The 16,896-nt window shown below is 45.3% G+C and overlaps 1 long non-coding RNA gene across 1 annotated transcript in view; it reads right to left on the reverse strand.

Annotated features, from left to right (window-relative positions):
• Positions 1 to 504: 504 nt before the first annotated feature.
• The window catches only part of LOC102564974 (uncharacterized), a 72,332-nt gene continuing 55,940 nt past the window's right edge, over positions 505 to 16,896 (reverse strand). Inside the window, exons 2-3 of the long non-coding RNA XR_009461352.1 lie at positions 1,429 to 1,572; positions 505 to 760 (exon numbers count right to left, since the gene is read on the reverse strand). This is a non-coding gene — a long non-coding RNA (uncharacterized LOC102564974). The remainder of the gene's footprint in view (positions 761 to 1,428; positions 1,573 to 16,896) is intronic.

Genomic DNA, 16,896 nt, shown 5'->3' on the forward strand with positions numbered 1-16,896 from the left:
CAGAGCCAATCTGTTTCCTCCAGGAGTGCTCAGTAGACCTGCCCCAGTAACTTTGCATGTGTGTTTGCTGTCTGCACAGTGTGGCTTCAAGTCTCGCTCAGAGGCACGGAGATGGAGACCAAGGTTGGCTGTGGTTACATAAACCCAAGATTCAAAGGGAGGAGAGGAAGCTCGCATACAGGTAGGACTGACATGTCTGGCCATGAGCATGAAAGAGAATTCAGGTCTGGATTTTGCTTTCTGTGCTGGCTCTTGCCTCCTTCATGCCTCTTTTGAGCATGAAGCAGAATCAGATTTTCCACTCCAGGGAGGTTGTGTGCCAGGGCAGAGTGTGGCTCCATTTCACAAATGTGTAGGTTGTTTGGGAGCCAGAGGCAGGGTCTGCAGTCTGAGCCTGATCTGACTTGCTAGCATGAATTGTGAGTAGTGTTACTGCTGCCATATAGATACCCTATTGAGAATGAGGAGAGAGAGAGGGGAGGAGGCAAGGGATTTTTTGTGCTCTTTTTTATTGTATAGTTGGGAGAGATGTTTGGCAACGCTTCAGGCACAAAGGACCTTTCTTCAGGTCTCACATCTTAAACTGATAACGGAAAATATAAACACAGGAAAGAAGCACAGAAATACAGAAACAAACTGAATGTTAGTGGAAATTGCTCCATCGTCTTCTAAACAGGTTTTGGGGCATATGTCCAGCTTCAAACTGCAAAATTTCACTTAGGAGCAGTGGTTTGCTTCTGTACCCTGGATCTGAAGGATTCTGAAAGAAAAGGCACAGGCTTAATGAGAGAGAAACTCCCAGATGCTGTAAATCAGTTGCTGGAGCTACCTCTGAATGCTGGAAGTGATATAGGGAAAGGGACAGGGAACTGATTAGTCAGGATAGCCCCAGCATGAATGCTCTTTCCCTCAGCATCCATTGCATGTCCTTTCGTAAGAGAGGACACCGAGCTATATGGAAATGTGCTCTGACCCCACGTGGCATTGCTTATGCTCCTATGTTCATTATGGCATCCCCAACTTTACTGGTGTTCTCCCAACTTAATGCTAGCTGTAGATCTAGCATGAGGATCCTGTCCTGTGGAGAAGGACAATGTTAGTTGATTTAGTCACACAGGAAGGCTATCGCAGAACAGGACCATAACCTACATCTCCCAAAGTCCATTCTGATGTTTCATGCTACATCGCCCTTTCTTTTTTTTCCCCTTCAAAGTGTTATTCAGCCTTGAACTGCTATCAGAGATGGGAAACTAAGGCATGCAACTTTATTATAGTACGAACAAAATTAACCCAGAAATATTAACAAAACCATGATGTGTCATGGCTAAGAAAGGAACAATTCTTCTAACATAGCCTCTCTGTGGGGGTCCTGTCCAGCCCGATGATGGTATGAGCAAAAAAGGGTGGCCCTCCAGAAGTAAAACGTACTTTGTAGTGGTGAGTTGCAATGCCAGACTTGGCTGCTCATGGAAAATGGGTTGAAGGGAATCCGATGCACCATTTCTCTTAAAGATGGTATACCAACTCACAGCTTACAAGGCACTGTCACATAAGAACAGGGTGGATAAAAATCTGTGATTAAAAGAAAAATAAAAGAAATTAGCTTTTAAAAATTTAAATTGGATTTTAATTTGTTAAATTTAAATTACAATTAAATTCTCCTTTTTAAAAATAAATCAGCTTAAAATACATTTGAATTTAGTACAGCATAGGATAAGATATAAATTTAGGAAAATCCATTAAAATAATTAAAATAAAATAAAATAAAATGCTGAGTTAATGAACCTCTACTAAAAACTCTAGAGTTAAAGGCTGATATTCCTTTATATAAGAATGAAGGGAAAAATCTAACTTTTGAAGTCAAACTTTAAAAATATGGCGCAGTATTTTATGTACTGGGGGCCCAACCTTGCAAGGGATGCAGGGTCTATACTACTGGATGCAAAGGATCAGCAAGTCATCCCAGGTGTTAGAACCAGACCTCTGCCTCCAGCAGACACCATCATGTGTACTCCTGGATAAGATTTATCCACTGAGCCCACCTGGATGGTGTCATACTCCTGTTATATTCTCTCTGCTTGAGCTCTGATTAGGTCAGTTCTCAAATTATGGGTATTTATGGCTCTGCACCCATAATGGAAGCTTATTCTACAGCTCATGGAAAAACAACCATTTGCTCAATAACTTACCAACTTCAAAACTGAGAAATTGATTGGGAGTTAAAAAATAAGGAAAGCTTTTTTTTTTTTTCCAGGCTATGATTAAAAAGGGGCCAGAGGATGAGATTTATGAGTTCTAAAAACTTGAAAGAAAGGGGGTAAAAATTTTCAAAACAGGCTAGGTAAAAAAAATTACTGTCTCATTTTAAAGAGAATTAGGCAAGTAGGAACTTAAGATAAAATGACTTTCACTTAAGCATTTTAAAATATTTTCTTCAGGGTGACCTGACATAATTCATTTAATTCACTGAACACAGTTCATAATTCTAATACTATAACAGTTAATACTAGTGTTTAATAAATTAGTTAGTTGTTGATGTGCACCATGTTTTGATTAAAAAAAAAATCTATGTTTAAACATCAAGGTTTTGTTCAGTAAATTTGAAGTGTTGGTTCTGTGTGTTTAATTAAATTCAAGATGCCATCTTAAAGTAGCTTGATACAAAAATGAGCAAAAAGTTCATAGATTCATAGATAGACAGACTTCCCTCTATATTTGAATCAGTCACCAGGTCATTTCATTTGGCCAGGACCAAGTCTAGCAGAGCGTCACCTCTGGTTGGCCTGTGTACCTCCTGAGTCAGGAAGAGCTCCTCGACACAGGTCAGGAAGGATCGCGACCGATCCAATTTGGCCGAGTGTTCCTCTCAGAAGATGTCTGGATAATTAAAATCACCCATGACAACCATGTCACGTGCCGGTGAGGCCTCAGTCAATTTTAGGGTGAACTCCAGATCAAGTTCCTCCCCCTGGTTTGGTGGTCTGTAGTATACACTTACAGTTAGGTTTCTCTCGCTGAGCACCCACCCTCCACACACACACAATTTAACCCAGGGGGTTTCAAGCTGTTCATTTTTGGAGCCAATGTACCCAAGGAGGTGTATTGCTCTTTCACACAGAGAGCAATACCACCACCTTTCTTACCCCCCCCCCGGACCCTTCTATGCAGGGTGTAGCCCTCTATAGCTATGCTCTAGTTGTGTGAGGAGTCCCACCAGGTCTCTGTAATCCCTACTAGATCATAATGCACGCTAGCTCCTCCTCTTGTTCCTCATGCTCCTAGCGTTAGTATATAGGCACCTGAGTCCTCCTACTGAGGCCTTCATCTTCCTGTCCTGCTGATGGAGAACTATTCCCTCAGCTCCCCTTAATCATCTAGTGAATTAGAAATATACTTCATTATTTTATATTAAAATGTAGGATTTCTAATGATCCAAATATGTTAAGCTCTTTCTCTATCTCTTTGTCTCTCTGTCTGTCTCTCTTTCTCTCTAGATATGTAAATAGTTTGTATAACTTGGAAACATATGTACCAAATCTACTGTAAAAGATGTATTAAATTGTAAATTAATATTTTAATTGTTATGTCAACCAATGAAAAGATCTTTCTTTAAAAACTAAAAAAATATATACAATGGGAATGTTGATAAAAATTAATTATTTAAATTGGGTTTTGGCTTGCTGATTTAAATTGGTGATTGATATAAATTGCCTTGATTTAAATCAATCTACTTTTCTTAAGAAGCTTGTCATCTTCTCTGAAGAAGGGCAGTTTTGAGCATCCAATTGGGATCTAGACAATGACTCCCCAACTTGGCTCATAGCCACCAGGGGTGTTGACACAAGTGACATTTGGTTGCATGATTGACCACTGAAAGCACTCTACAGTCATGCCCTTACAGATGGCATGGCTGCAGAACGCTTTAAAAGGGCCTGATCCCACAACAGTCTGAGCCCTTATTACATGAGAATTCAGATGGAGGTGCTCCAAAGTAGAGCACCTTCATTAACTTGTGTCAGGACATGCTGGGAGCAGGGCTGGGATGACGCAGCCCAGCCCTGCTCCTGGCTCTGTTTTCAGAATGGGAGCAAGAGAAGGGAGTACAAGGAGCTTGTTCTGGGGGTTGCCCAGCCAGTGCTGAAGGCTAGGGAGGGTGGATTGGAGACCCCACACCTTGGGGGAACTCTGATCCACCCACCCCACCCTCCTGTGCTGGCTGGCCAGCCTCCAAATTGAGTTCTCTCTACTCCTTTCCCCCCTCCCATTCTGAAGACAATGCCAGTGCTGGAAGGAGGGAGAGGCAGGGCTACGGGAGATCTGCTGCCAACTTGCAGTCACTCTAAAGTGCAGCTTGATCCCTGAATCTCCCTGGACCCAATTGTGAACATCTGTTGGGTCTGGGGGATTGCTGTAATTCATGGCACTTCTTGTGAAGTACCATGAGTTATAGCAGGGAGCTGCACTTCCGTCTGCACCCCATGAGAACCACAAGCACCTTCACATCTCATCTCCTCCACTCCTACCTAAATTACCCAGCTGCTGACATGTAAGTGAGCAGTGCTGAGCTGCAGCAGCTTTTGTCTGCTGAGACCCAGTGCTTTCTTGTCTCATTCCCAGGTCCCCATCTTAAGTGCTCAGCTTGGTGCATTACTGCTCTAATGTTTGGGCTGAAGGCTGTGCTGCAGGGAGGTGCAATCTTCTTATTTCTGCAAGGTGAGTACTGCAGAATGACTCTGCCTGGGTGTCTTGGTCCACTAGGAGGATTCCTGTATTTCACAAGTGACTGGCTGGGTAGCCTCTTGAGCAGAGATCAAAATGGGGGAAAGATGAAGTGTTATTTAGTTCTGTGAGCCTGACACTACTGTCATGTGCTGTGATGTGAATCTAGGGTAATTGCTGTAGGTGCAAGTGGGAAGAATCAATAATTAGGGACCTACTGAAATTGCAATTTTGCAGAAATCATGAAATCTGGCATTGCCCGCAAAAGCAGGCAATGCCTCTGAAATTTGAAAAAAAAAGAAGAAAGAAAACTTACTAAAAATAAAATTCCAGCTCCCCAGAGGGAGCCAGCAGTCTTCACGGTGCTGAGGCCTAGCTGTGCAGCCCGCTGGGGGGAAGGTGGGATGGGGTGCTGCCTGCATGAAGAGCTGCCCAAGTTGGCTGCTGTCCATGTCCCTTCCCACTGATTAGCTGAGAGGGTTGCCTGCCATGCGGCCCCACCCCTCTCCACCAATCAGTGGAGACAAGTGGGGCTGCATTATGATAACCCTCCCAACCAATCTGCGGTGAGGCACAGGGCTGTACAATGGACAGTCCTTGCAGTCAATCAGTGACAAAGGATGGGGCCACCAGGGGCCCTAGGCCAATCAGAGGCTTGTGGAGCCCCCTGTTGTGATCAGCCCATTAATATGGTGGCCAGACCTATGATTTCCCTGTGAAATTGGCCAGCTGCCTCCTCGAGTTAGGTAGACCCCAATCGGTAATCCTAGTCCCTGGCCATGCTCTGTATAGTGAGGTGGGTACAGTCTGACCCTCCTTTCCAGACTTCTTCTCGTGATCTATCTAGTGATGCTGTCTGTCCCTATTCCCTAGTGCATGCCGGTGTCTCACCACCCAGAACAACCAATGAAGGAATCCTCTGCAGCACTAGGAAAGCAGGGTACCGAGAGATGAACGTACAGACAGATGAAGTACAAAGAGATTAAGATAGGAATTCAACTTTGAGGGTCTGGGCCTGAGGCTGAGGGAGACCTGGGAACCTGGACCTCTGTTATTCATCTATACAAATCTGTCCTTTCCTTCATTTCTTGGTGCAATCTCTGCTGACCATAACTTTGTCTATGTGGGCAAGCCTTGAGGTAGTGTTGTGAAAAGGGCGCGAAGACCAAGGAATCGCTAGGCCATAATGTGAACCAAACTCCCGTGGAAGTGGAAGATGCTGCTGGAGCTCACTCACTGGTCCTGAGCCGACTGAAGGAGAATCTGTGTGGACATAAACAGGGTAAGGACATAGCTACGCTGGCAGGAGGAACTTGTATGCACTATCAAAAGGCTCCATCAGATTTCTGCTGAAGTCTGTGACCAGCCTCCCTTAGGTATCAGTGGGATCAGGGTCAGGCTTTAAAATCTCCCAGGATACAGGAGATGACACAGAAGGTTGCTTATTAGGCAGTGTAGGGAACAATGCAGCTGTAATATATGGCCTACAGTCACCCTCACCTTGTAAATGATTGGAGAGCACAAAGGTGATTGAGTGGTGATTTCTGTGGGCAGCGAACTGCAGCAAACAGCAGCTAAGTAAAAATCAATTCTTGTACACACCCACTCACCCACCAATATTGTACATGGTCTATTTTATTTTTAAAAGGGCAGCTGAAGCAGAAATGTCACACACCAAGGGGCTGGGCAGAGATGTCACTGTGGCCTTCTGTTGCTCAAATGCTAAGCATCTCTGATCTATCAGATATTGGGCTTTCCGGAAACCAATCAGTTGAGTCAAATCCTAACAGTTATTCTTTAGGTGGAATCCATGATCCAAATGCTGTGCCTTTGTGCTAATGCCCATGGTTAATTAAGGCTACAAGCCCAGTCAAGGATTGTGTATTCATTTCAGCTGTCTAGCTATATGGGTTGTGATTTTGCCCTCTTTAATTAGCAGTCAACAAAAGTCAAGGTGTTTTTTTTCCCCTGTGTTTTACCCAAAAGGAAGATGTCCTTCAATACTTAGCCCTATCATATAAAAGAAGTCTCATCTAAGACTCACAAACTGCTTGACAAGTATTCATGTCGCGTTACAACAGTAAGTGCTGTTATAGGCATTTGACAGATGAAGAAACAAAGACACAAAAGTGCGGAGCCAGACTTCAAATTGTCCCTTAATTGGGGACATTTTGTTTCAGAGCTCATAGGCCTAATTTTCATTTTATCTCTAGTCATTGAGGACTAGGGATACTCAATCCTTTTGAAAACCTCTGAAGAGAAGTCTCAGGTTGGGCAGCCAAAACTCTTGGGGAAATTTTGGCTTATGTGAGTTCTCCAGAGTCATGGCCAGTGACTCCCAGAGCCTACAACTGAGAAGATTTTCATAATAATAGAATCTGGAAAATATATTTGTGTAATATAGAAGAACCAAAAGCACATTTTGAAATCCATTTCTAAACACTTGGAGGAGGAGAAGGAACAGTTAGCATGGATTCACCAAGGGCAAGCCATGTCTGACCAACCTAATTGCCTTCTATGACAAAATGACTGACACTGTGGATGTGGGAAGAGCAGTGGGTGTGATATACTTTGATTTTAGCAAGACTTTTGTTATTGTCTCCCACAACATTCTCACAGGCTAGCTAAGGAAGTACAGGTTGGATGAATGGACTGTAAGGTAGATAGAAAACTGCCTAGATCATCAGGCTCAGAGGATAGTAGTCAATGGCACCATGTCTAGTTGGCAGCTGGTATCAAGTGGAGTGTGCCAGGGGTCACTCTTGGGGCCGATTTTGTTCAATATTTTCATCAATCACCTGGAGGATGTAAGAGAGTGGACACACAGCAAGTTTGCAGATGACACCAAGCTGTGGGGAGTAGTAGATACACTGGAGGGATAGGACTAGGATTGAGAGAGACCTCGACAAATTGGAGGATTGGACCAAAAGAAATCTCATGAGATTCAATAAGGACAAGTACAAAGTCCTGCACTTAGGATGTAAAAATCCCATGCACTGATACAGTCTGGGAACTGACCGGCTAAGCAGCAGCTCTGCAGAAAAGGACATGGGGGTTACATTGGACAATAAGCTGAATATGAGCCAGCAGTGTGTCCTTGGGAGGAAGGCTAATGACATATTGGGCTGCATTGGTAGGAGTGTTGCCAGCATATCAAGGGAAGTGATTATTTCCCTCTATTTGGAGTACTGTGTCCAGTTTGGGGCCCCTCACTACAGAAAGGATAGCGACAAATTGGAGAGAGCCCAAGAGAGGGCAACAAAAATGGTGAGGGGGCTGGGGCACATGATTTATGAGGAGAGGCTGAAGGAACTGGTTCTATTTAGTCTAGAGAAGAGAAGACTGAGGGAGGATTTAATAGCAGCCTTCAACTATTTGAGGGGTGGTTCCAAAGAGGTTGGAGCTGGACTGTTCTCAGTGGAGGCAGATGATAGAACAAGGAGCAATGGTCTCAAGTTGCAGCAAGGGAAGTTTAGGTTGGATATTAGGAAGAACTCTCTCAGTAGGCAGATAGTAAAACACTGGAACAGGTTACCCAGAGAGGTTGTGGAGTCTCTATCATTGAAGGCTTTTAAGACCTAGCTAGACAAAGCCTTGGCTGGGATGATCTAGTTGGGAATAATCCTGCTTTGAGCAGGGGGTTGAGCTAGATGACCTCTTGAGGTCCCTTCCAACCCTGATTTTATATGATTCTGTGATTTTCTGTCTCCTAGGAATGGACTGTGAGCTCTGTCCTCCTGAGTGGCTGCTGCACAGGGGGAGATGTTATTATTTCTCTGAGGAGAAGAAAATCTGGGAGTCCAGTAGGGATTATTGTGCAGCCAGGAAATCCAGTCTCCTGGTTTTTGAAAATGAGGTAGAAATGGTAAGTATTGCAGCACTGCACAAATCCTCACAGAGGAGCAAACATCAACTGGATGGATGGATTTAAACCAGAGACTCACATTAACTCCCTCTCATCCCTAGGGCTTTATCAACACCCAGAGGGATGATGCTAATTTTCGATGGATTGGATTAAACTTCAAAGAGGAAGGGGGGTGGATGTGGCTCCATGACCCTGATATACACGGATACAGGTCAGTGTGGTTTTTCTTCCTTAAACATGACATTCAGTTACTTATAATGCATCTGCCTGGTGCATAATCTGCTTCTCTTGAGTCATTGCTATGACCCAGATGCTTCGCTCCCAAGAACAGTGTTTTCTCCTTAACTTCTTGAGTGCTGAGGTGTGTTCGGGTTCTGATACACATGCCTGAAAAGTAAAAGCATTCCATAAAGCTGATTCCCATCCTTTTCTAGACCTGCTCTTGCCTCAGAAAGAGCAAACCCTACGTTCCCTTCACCAGCCTCCTTATACTCTCTTTTCTGTTAGTGTTATGCCTTTTACAACTAAGGTTTCCTTCCTTCTGCCACGTTCTACTACTTTCTTGCATAAAAATTCCTGTCCTCAATTCACAGTTCACATGCCCGACTACACTCTCATTACACCGGTCTGTAACCACTGACTCCTTGTGAAGAACTTCTCAGTACAATAAGTACATTTTGACACTCAGGTGCTTTCTTCCTCTCTCTCCTCTGTGACTTACTACACAATATGTTGAGGATGTGGTCTTTAAGTACATGCAATGAGTGGCCACTGACATTACAATGTGGGGAGCAAACAATAGAGGACAGGAAATAGTAGATGCCTTGTAACTGCCACAGCAGCCCAGGCAACCCTTGCATCTCTGGTATAAAAAGCCATGAGCATAACTTTGCAGGCATCACACACACTGATGTATGTGATAAGAAATTAGCATTTCTAATCTTTAGCATGTGTATTTTAGCTCATGGGTTAGAATTGCAGTGTGATACAGTGATTGCTAATTTGCCTTGTTTCCCATGTTTCCTCTCTTGCTGTGTTCTGTAAGGAGGGGTCTGGGCTCTGTGGGTATTATACATATCCCTGTTATCCAGGGAGCACACACTCTAACTGTATCAAATCACCACATCCAAGCCTGTCTCAAAAAAACCCCAATCTGCTGTCCCTCATTCCTGATTTCCATTCTATTATTAGAAGTGAAGCAGAGACAGTCCAAAAACCGAAACTAGGAACCAGACACCCTCAGGCTTTGATGGTTTTGTGAATGAGGAAATCAGATCAGCACCGCTTCTGATTCAGGGTTCAGTTTTGTAGAACCAAAAGCAGAATGGGGGGTTCCAGGGATGCTTCCTATAGTTACTTGTTCAACTTGGGGATTTTTCTTTTTCAGTGTCACCATGTGTACTGGGAGACATGAAGGGAACTGTGGTGCTTTCAAAAAGGGGACAATCCATGCAGATAGCTGCCATTCATCATACAAATGGATCTGCAAGAAAAAAGCAACTTTTTTGGATTTCTGAGATACCCCAGGCGGATCAGTTGTATATTTAACACCTGTCTGAGAGACACCTTTTCCTCAGCCTGTCATTGGATGGCAGAGGGGGCACCAAGGTCTGCAGAGATGATATCCTGCCCTGGATGAGCACAGTTAGAAACTTTGAGGAGCTTTGGAAAGATCCAGAACTGTTGGGGTTAAAGTAAAAGAAACAAAAATGCAAATTCCACGTTGGAGGGTGGCGAGGGGTTGGGGACCTGGTGGTTAATACAGCATGGTGTACAGAAAGATCACTGCAAGGTTGAAGCTGTCCCTAATGTACCTGCCCCAGCAGGCAGGGAACATGGCTCAAAGATTTCTTGGAACAGAGAAGCGTTTAGGAAGACTTGTGTTTCCTTTAGCTGCCTGGAATAATGACTGCAGAGTGCTCCTTCATAAAGGCAGCCAATGGCTCTGGGATGCTGATCTTAATAAAGAACTTAATTAACTGCAGGAGCCAATGAAAGATCTTCACTCAGAGGTACTATGGTGGCAGACATCTACCAGGAAGGCATTGGCACATCCCTCCTACTCCAGTACAGTCAGAACTGGGGAACTGAGGTTTGTGCGTTGCAGGTGCTAACAAAAGCTAAATGTCCACACACACAGATAGAAAAGGAGGCTTTGACTTTAGAACTAGGGCGAAAGATCAATATTTCTGTTAATGGGTGGCCAGTGATGATTAGGGTAACTGACCATAAAGTAAAAATTGCCATTGGCAAAAGGGATCTGTGAACCCCTGTTCCCCTCCATACTGATATTACAGAGGTTGTTGTGGGTTTTTCAGCTACAACACATGCTTCACCATCTAAGTGCAAATCTGGGAGAGATTTGGTGTTTGCAGACATTGTTTCAAGTAGGGGCTGACTATATCTGGGCCTGTGGACTGTATCTGGGCAGATACCTGGCTTGCATGGCCCCCAGAGCCAGGAAGTTTAGGTTTGGACAAGTGCAACTGGAACTCACTGACAAAATCAAGGCTTTGGAGTCCTGTTGGGGTTGCCTGTTGGTGGCAGGGGCAAGCTACAGCTGTATTAACTCCTGTGCCACAGCATCCTAGGCCTATCACTCCTTGCCACTCTACTGCTGCCAGGACTGGTTCTGGCTTGCAAGGTGCCCTGCGGTCCAGATCTGGCCTGGGTGGGCCAGTCAAGTTTGACAGTATTTGAGTACACAGCAGTAGATCAGACTCCAGACCCATATGCATATTCATGTCAATCCGATTAAGTAAAAAGTATCTGGTCTAAGCTGAAAAGTGGACTGAGATTAGCAGAATGACAGCTGGGGATAAAACCCTGTCAATTGTATTAGCATGTATTAGCACAGGGTAGCAAATGGGTGTTCTCCATATTAGATAGGATTTTTAATGGCATTAGGATGGTGATTTCTAAGCTGCGACAGAAAAAAATACGTCAAACAGAATACATGGAAATGGTTTAGAGATCGGAAGATCTAAGAAAAGGGGCAGAGATGTTCTGCACTGGCCTCAAATAGAACAATAACTTCAAAAAAATGGTTAAAGCTTGTTGCATTTGCCAAAAATACAAGCTAGATCTAACAGAACTGTCCATGTCAGTAATAAAGGAAGGTATAGCCTCCTGGAGCAACGCAGGTATAGATGTATGAATGTTGGCTGGGATGCCAAAAACCCCAAACCTATATGTTTATCCTTGTCCATCATTCTCCCTGTCCTGAACTCACCTGATTGGAAGATACTGCAGAACATTAAATCTTTTTGCTAGATGTGACAACAGACATTGGGCCACAAGATGGAGAAATAAGCAAGATCTTCCCCAAATCCCAAAGGGAAGACAATGGGCAGTGAGTTACTCATTTTGTAGAAGGTGGTCTCGGACAAGCAATCACAAGAGCAGATGGAGAAGGCTGAGCTCCAGGATATGACACAACCAGAATACACCCATTTACTTGTGCTTGGCAGCAGTGGGGCTGATGACTCAGGGAAAAGCCACAGGTCCATGCTATGGCGAACAGCAGAGAACATCTCATGGACCAACTGAACATAGCTGGCAGGTTCTTTATACATATATGAAATTCTGTGTTATGTTAAAGTTGAGGCATTATTGTCTTTGTTCTGTTTGCCCATAGGTGGAAAATATGAGGGACTGGAAAGTCCCTAACGTCATCTAGTTGAAATGGCCTATTGTGTTATGCAGAAGCTCATGTTAGACAGTGGTGATCAATGAAACTTTGGGTCCTGAATGAAGCAGCCTTCCATTGGATTCCTTTGCTCTGAGTGATTTCTGAACAACATAGCCTGTGGGAAGCAAATTGGTTGGAACTCCCTTTCAAAAGCAGCTCCAGAGGACAGTTCATCCTGATTTCCCCTCAGTTGCTGTGCTGTGACAATAACTTGAGTCCACATGACAGGTTCTTCAAGTAAGCAGCATCTGAAGGAAGCGGGTGTGAGAGTCTGCCCTGTGCCTTCAGCTGGGCTAGCTGCCTTGGGTAATGTCTCACAGCACATGAGTGAGATGGTGTTGGGTTTGGGTAGGAATGGGGTCAAGTTTAAAGGCACAGCTGAACCAGACCTTAAATTAAATATCATGAAGACAAAGCCATTCACCGACTGATCAAAAGTCTTTTAAAATAAGTATAGTGACTACCATCTGCTTGGCTTTTGGACCAAGTGGTAGGGAACTGAATAATACTTCAGATAGATCTCATGTACAAGCTCACGTAATAGGCTCTCTGCAGAAGTGAGAACAGCTCCTTGGACCACATAGAGCATTGTTACGCTTGTTTTTAAAGTCAGAACGATAATATAGGACATAGTTCAGGAGTGTGAACTTGCTGTCAAGAACTGTGCAGTGTGGAGGCCCGGTGTGAAGTTTCAAAACCCACATGTTGACCCCACTTGTGTGAAATGGAATATGTTACCCTTTCTTATGCAACAAGTGCTGAACCTCCCCATGTGCAGCTGAGAAGATCACAGTGAGCTCAGGTATTTATCAGCTAGCATGGATAAAAAAGGAGATGAGACCTACCATTAGCATGAGAGGAGGAAAATTACTGAATTAAAAATGGTTACATTGAAACTACATGTGCAAATTTAGGTACACAGCACTGGAAATATTTAGTTCAAGTTCTTTGCTTGTCTAAAAGAGACTTCAGCCAGTTAGATGTTAGATATGATTTTTATTCCTGGCATAGGTATCTACCTGGGAACTGGTCTTTTGTTTTGAGGGACAGTCTGACTGTTTAATATGACAGCAGAGAATTTGGAGAAGTTACGGGGGAAAAGGAAGGTAAATGCCACCTTTGAGAAACAATACTTCCCCAACTATCATAGAGCTGCTGAGGTGACAGAAGTAGACTAGAATCCCACTCTCCTGTTGCCTGATGCTGAGTGCTAACTCTGGCTTCCTTCTCTCCCATGGCTATTCCTAAATCAGTGTCACCTAGAGACCCAGCAATGTTTTTACTGTGGGATAAACACATGCACAAATAAATCCACAGAAATTTCCACGCTTGGCAACACCCACAGTTGTCTGAGAGAGAGATAGTTAGCCATGGTAGGCAAGAGGTAGGGCAGAGTGTCACCTTTGATACTAACTCCTTCACTGAACTCAAGCCTATGAAGAAGTGAGTATCTGAAGTGCTCAAGGGCAGATCCGAGGGGGTGAGATTCCTTCTTTTGATTCCTGCTCCACTCAAACTCTAGCAAAACCTTAACTCAGGTGTGGTAACATGAATTCAGGTGTACAGAAGACAGTGAAATGCTTGAAGCCCTGTCAAGTTGCTCATGAAGGGTAGGAGTTGTTTTATGAATCTGAATAAAAACTATATATTTAACTATAACAACAGCAGGACTAATGACACCATAGCTTTTGCCTAGTTTGTTGTGTTTTTTAAAACTCTGTATGTAACTTAGCAAATTGGTGCACATTCCAGTAGTTATATGTGTCTATGTTTTGATCTTAAACTGAAGAATACAGTGCTAGCCCCCGAGCATATGAGAAAAGCATTTAATTCAGGGGTGGGCAAAATATGGCCCATGGGCCAGATCCAGCCTGCCAAAAGATTGAATCCAGCCCATGGCTGTCCCCATAATGCTCTGCATGGGGCCAAGTCCCACCTGATCCCATCCACGCACACCATGGCCCTGGCCCCACAGCATGCACAGCTTCCCAGTGGAGCTGCTCTCAGTTCAGTTCTGCCTCCTGGGTGCTGCTCATCTCTCCTGCACCTGTAGCAGCTCCTCCTATTCCTGGCCCTGCTGCGCCATTTGTGTTGTGGGGGGAAGCACTGGCTGGGCGGAGTGGTGGAAGGCTTCTGGGAGCTGGAACTGGAACTGGAGCTGCAGCCTGTGTGCTGGGGCAGGAGCTACCTGGCTGCACCCCTCCCCCCCCCACCCCAGTGCAGTGCAGCAGGGGTAGCAGAAGGAGGTAGAGTAGCTGCTGGAGGTGGGGGGAGCCAAGTAGTACCTGGGTGGCTGCAGCAGCACCAGGAAGTGGCTGTGCTGGAAAGCTGTACATGTTGGTTGGGGCTGGGGCTGGGGGTGGGTCTGGGACCATCTGGCATACATGGGCAGGACTGTTGTGTAGGCTGCCCTAGGAGGGAGTGGACAGGGTTTGGCTCCATGTGGAGCTCCACAAGGGGCAGCTGTGGGGTGGGGAGGAAAGCAGAACATAGCTGCACTGCATTGCTCCAGGCGCACTCTGCTGCATGCACTTCCTGCTCCCTGCTCTCTCCCTCCCTCCCTGTCCCCACCCCTGGCTGGCTCCTGGGACCTCATGCATAGGCAGCCCCCCACATCCCACAGCCCCCCCACCCACACACATCTCCCCACAACCCCCTCACACCTCTCCCCCCACACTCCCCCACATCCACCACATGTACACCCACATGCCATACACACTTCACACCCCCCAGTACACAGGAGTTAGACTTTATTTTGAACTATTATGCAATTGCCTCTATATAAGCTTCTAAACAAAACAACCCTAAATCAGGGCAATTAAAAAAGAAGTTAAAATATGTTATAGTAGATGTTTCATTTTTAGTATGTGATTTGTTTTTTTATCTATAATTTGTTAAAATGATATCTTTTAAAAAATGTCATGCATATGGTCCTCAACAGCTCACCAAACCTCATCAAGTGGCCCTCCACACAAGATAATTACCCACCTCTGATCTAGTTTCTCTTTTAACTGGAGAAAAATCTGCTCTGTTATACGTGACAATGCGCCACACCCCTCTTTTCAAAATCCTAGACCTGTCCATACATCTGCCCTGCCTCCTGCCACTCTTATCAGGGCAAGCCAACAAAAAAAAGAAGATGAAAACAACAACCTAGGGAGCTGGCTTTAACCAGCATTAAAAAGAAATAAAGCAAGGCACAAGCCTGGTATTTGTTCCCCCCCTCCCCCGCCACTCTTTCCAGGTCACCTTTAAATTGAAAAAGTCAAACCAGCTCATCTGGATCCTAGGAGGCAGCAGCACCTCAGAGCAAGGCAAATTCCTTGGTGCAAGATTTCATGACACAGGTTAGAGGCAATTAGGGAGGAGCTCTGTCTCCTCCCCGGTAGGGATTCTTTGCTATGTGCCCTGCAAGCTGGCCCCATGCAAAGCCCACAGCAGCAGCTGGGCAGAGCATGGGGAGCACAGAGGCGGGCAGGCTGTGGGGGTGCCTTTACTTGCCCAAGTCACTTTCAGCCTCCTGCCCTGTGGTGCACTACCCTGGTGCCCCCCTAGTACCCTCTGCTGCCCTGGTGCCAGCTCTGCTCCATGTGCTTCTCCCTGGAACTGTACCTACACCCACTGCCTACCCCTTTGCCTGGCTTTCCCCCATCACCTTTCTCTTCATCCTGTGCTCATGCCCTGTTTTCCCTTCTTGCTGTTAGGGCGGATGGAGGATGAGGCATTAGCTGTGAGAAGGGCATTAGAGATGCAGTATGAAATGGGCCAGGCTGAGACCTTCAAGCATGGGCAACAGGATCCCTGGGCAGAGGCAGGTCTGTAAAGAACCTGGGGGGCTCCTTCAACGCACCTGTCCCTGGAGCCATGCAGAATTGCCTTTTATCCCCTAGCCTCAGTTGTGCACCTCCTTGCTCTGTTGGTCCCTGTGGGCCAAGCAAACAGTGCATGTCACTGATGGCCTCTGTTTCCACCTGTGTCCCTGCCACAGTTTATTTCCCATGTCATCTCATCTCCAGCCTCCTTTCTCTTCCAGCGCTATTTGTCTCTGCTCAAGTGTACCATCTCTGATTTCTTGCCTTTCCCCACCATCATCTATGGTAAAATGATTCTTAAGTTGAATCTCTGACCTGGCTATATATGGCTATAGCGACGACTGCCCTCCCCCTCTTCCCCACCAGTGCCCCAGGGTCTCCAGTACTTCAGCTCTCCATCCCGATCCCCCCACATGCAGAGTTTCCCTTCAAGATAGTAGCTCTAGAGCCAACATTTTGAGACACCCACATTTCCCAATTCTGAAACTTGGGTACCCACAGAGCATTTATGAACTGAAATAAGGACCCGCTGGGGGCATCTCAGGCTCTTGGTTTTGGAACCTAGCAATGGAACATCCTGAACTTCAGCATTTATTTCACTAGAGCATCTTCTGACTCTTCTTGTTAGATGGCTGCTCATGCCCCTTGTTCCTGGGGTGGGTTGTAGGAACTGCTATTGCTATGGTTGTGATTTTACTTATCTACTTAGTCTGTGTAAGCATCAGGGGCATGGCTGGGATGTATGTGGTCAGGACTTGACCCTAGGGAGTCACAACCCGGGGGATCAGGAATAAGCAAGGTCAGGGAAG

Source organism: Alligator mississippiensis, chromosome 4 (genome assembly GCF_030867095.1).
Source record: "Alligator mississippiensis isolate rAllMis1 chromosome 4, rAllMis1, whole genome shotgun sequence".
Classification (NCBI taxonomy): domain Eukaryota; kingdom Metazoa; phylum Chordata; order Crocodylia; family Alligatoridae; genus Alligator; species Alligator mississippiensis.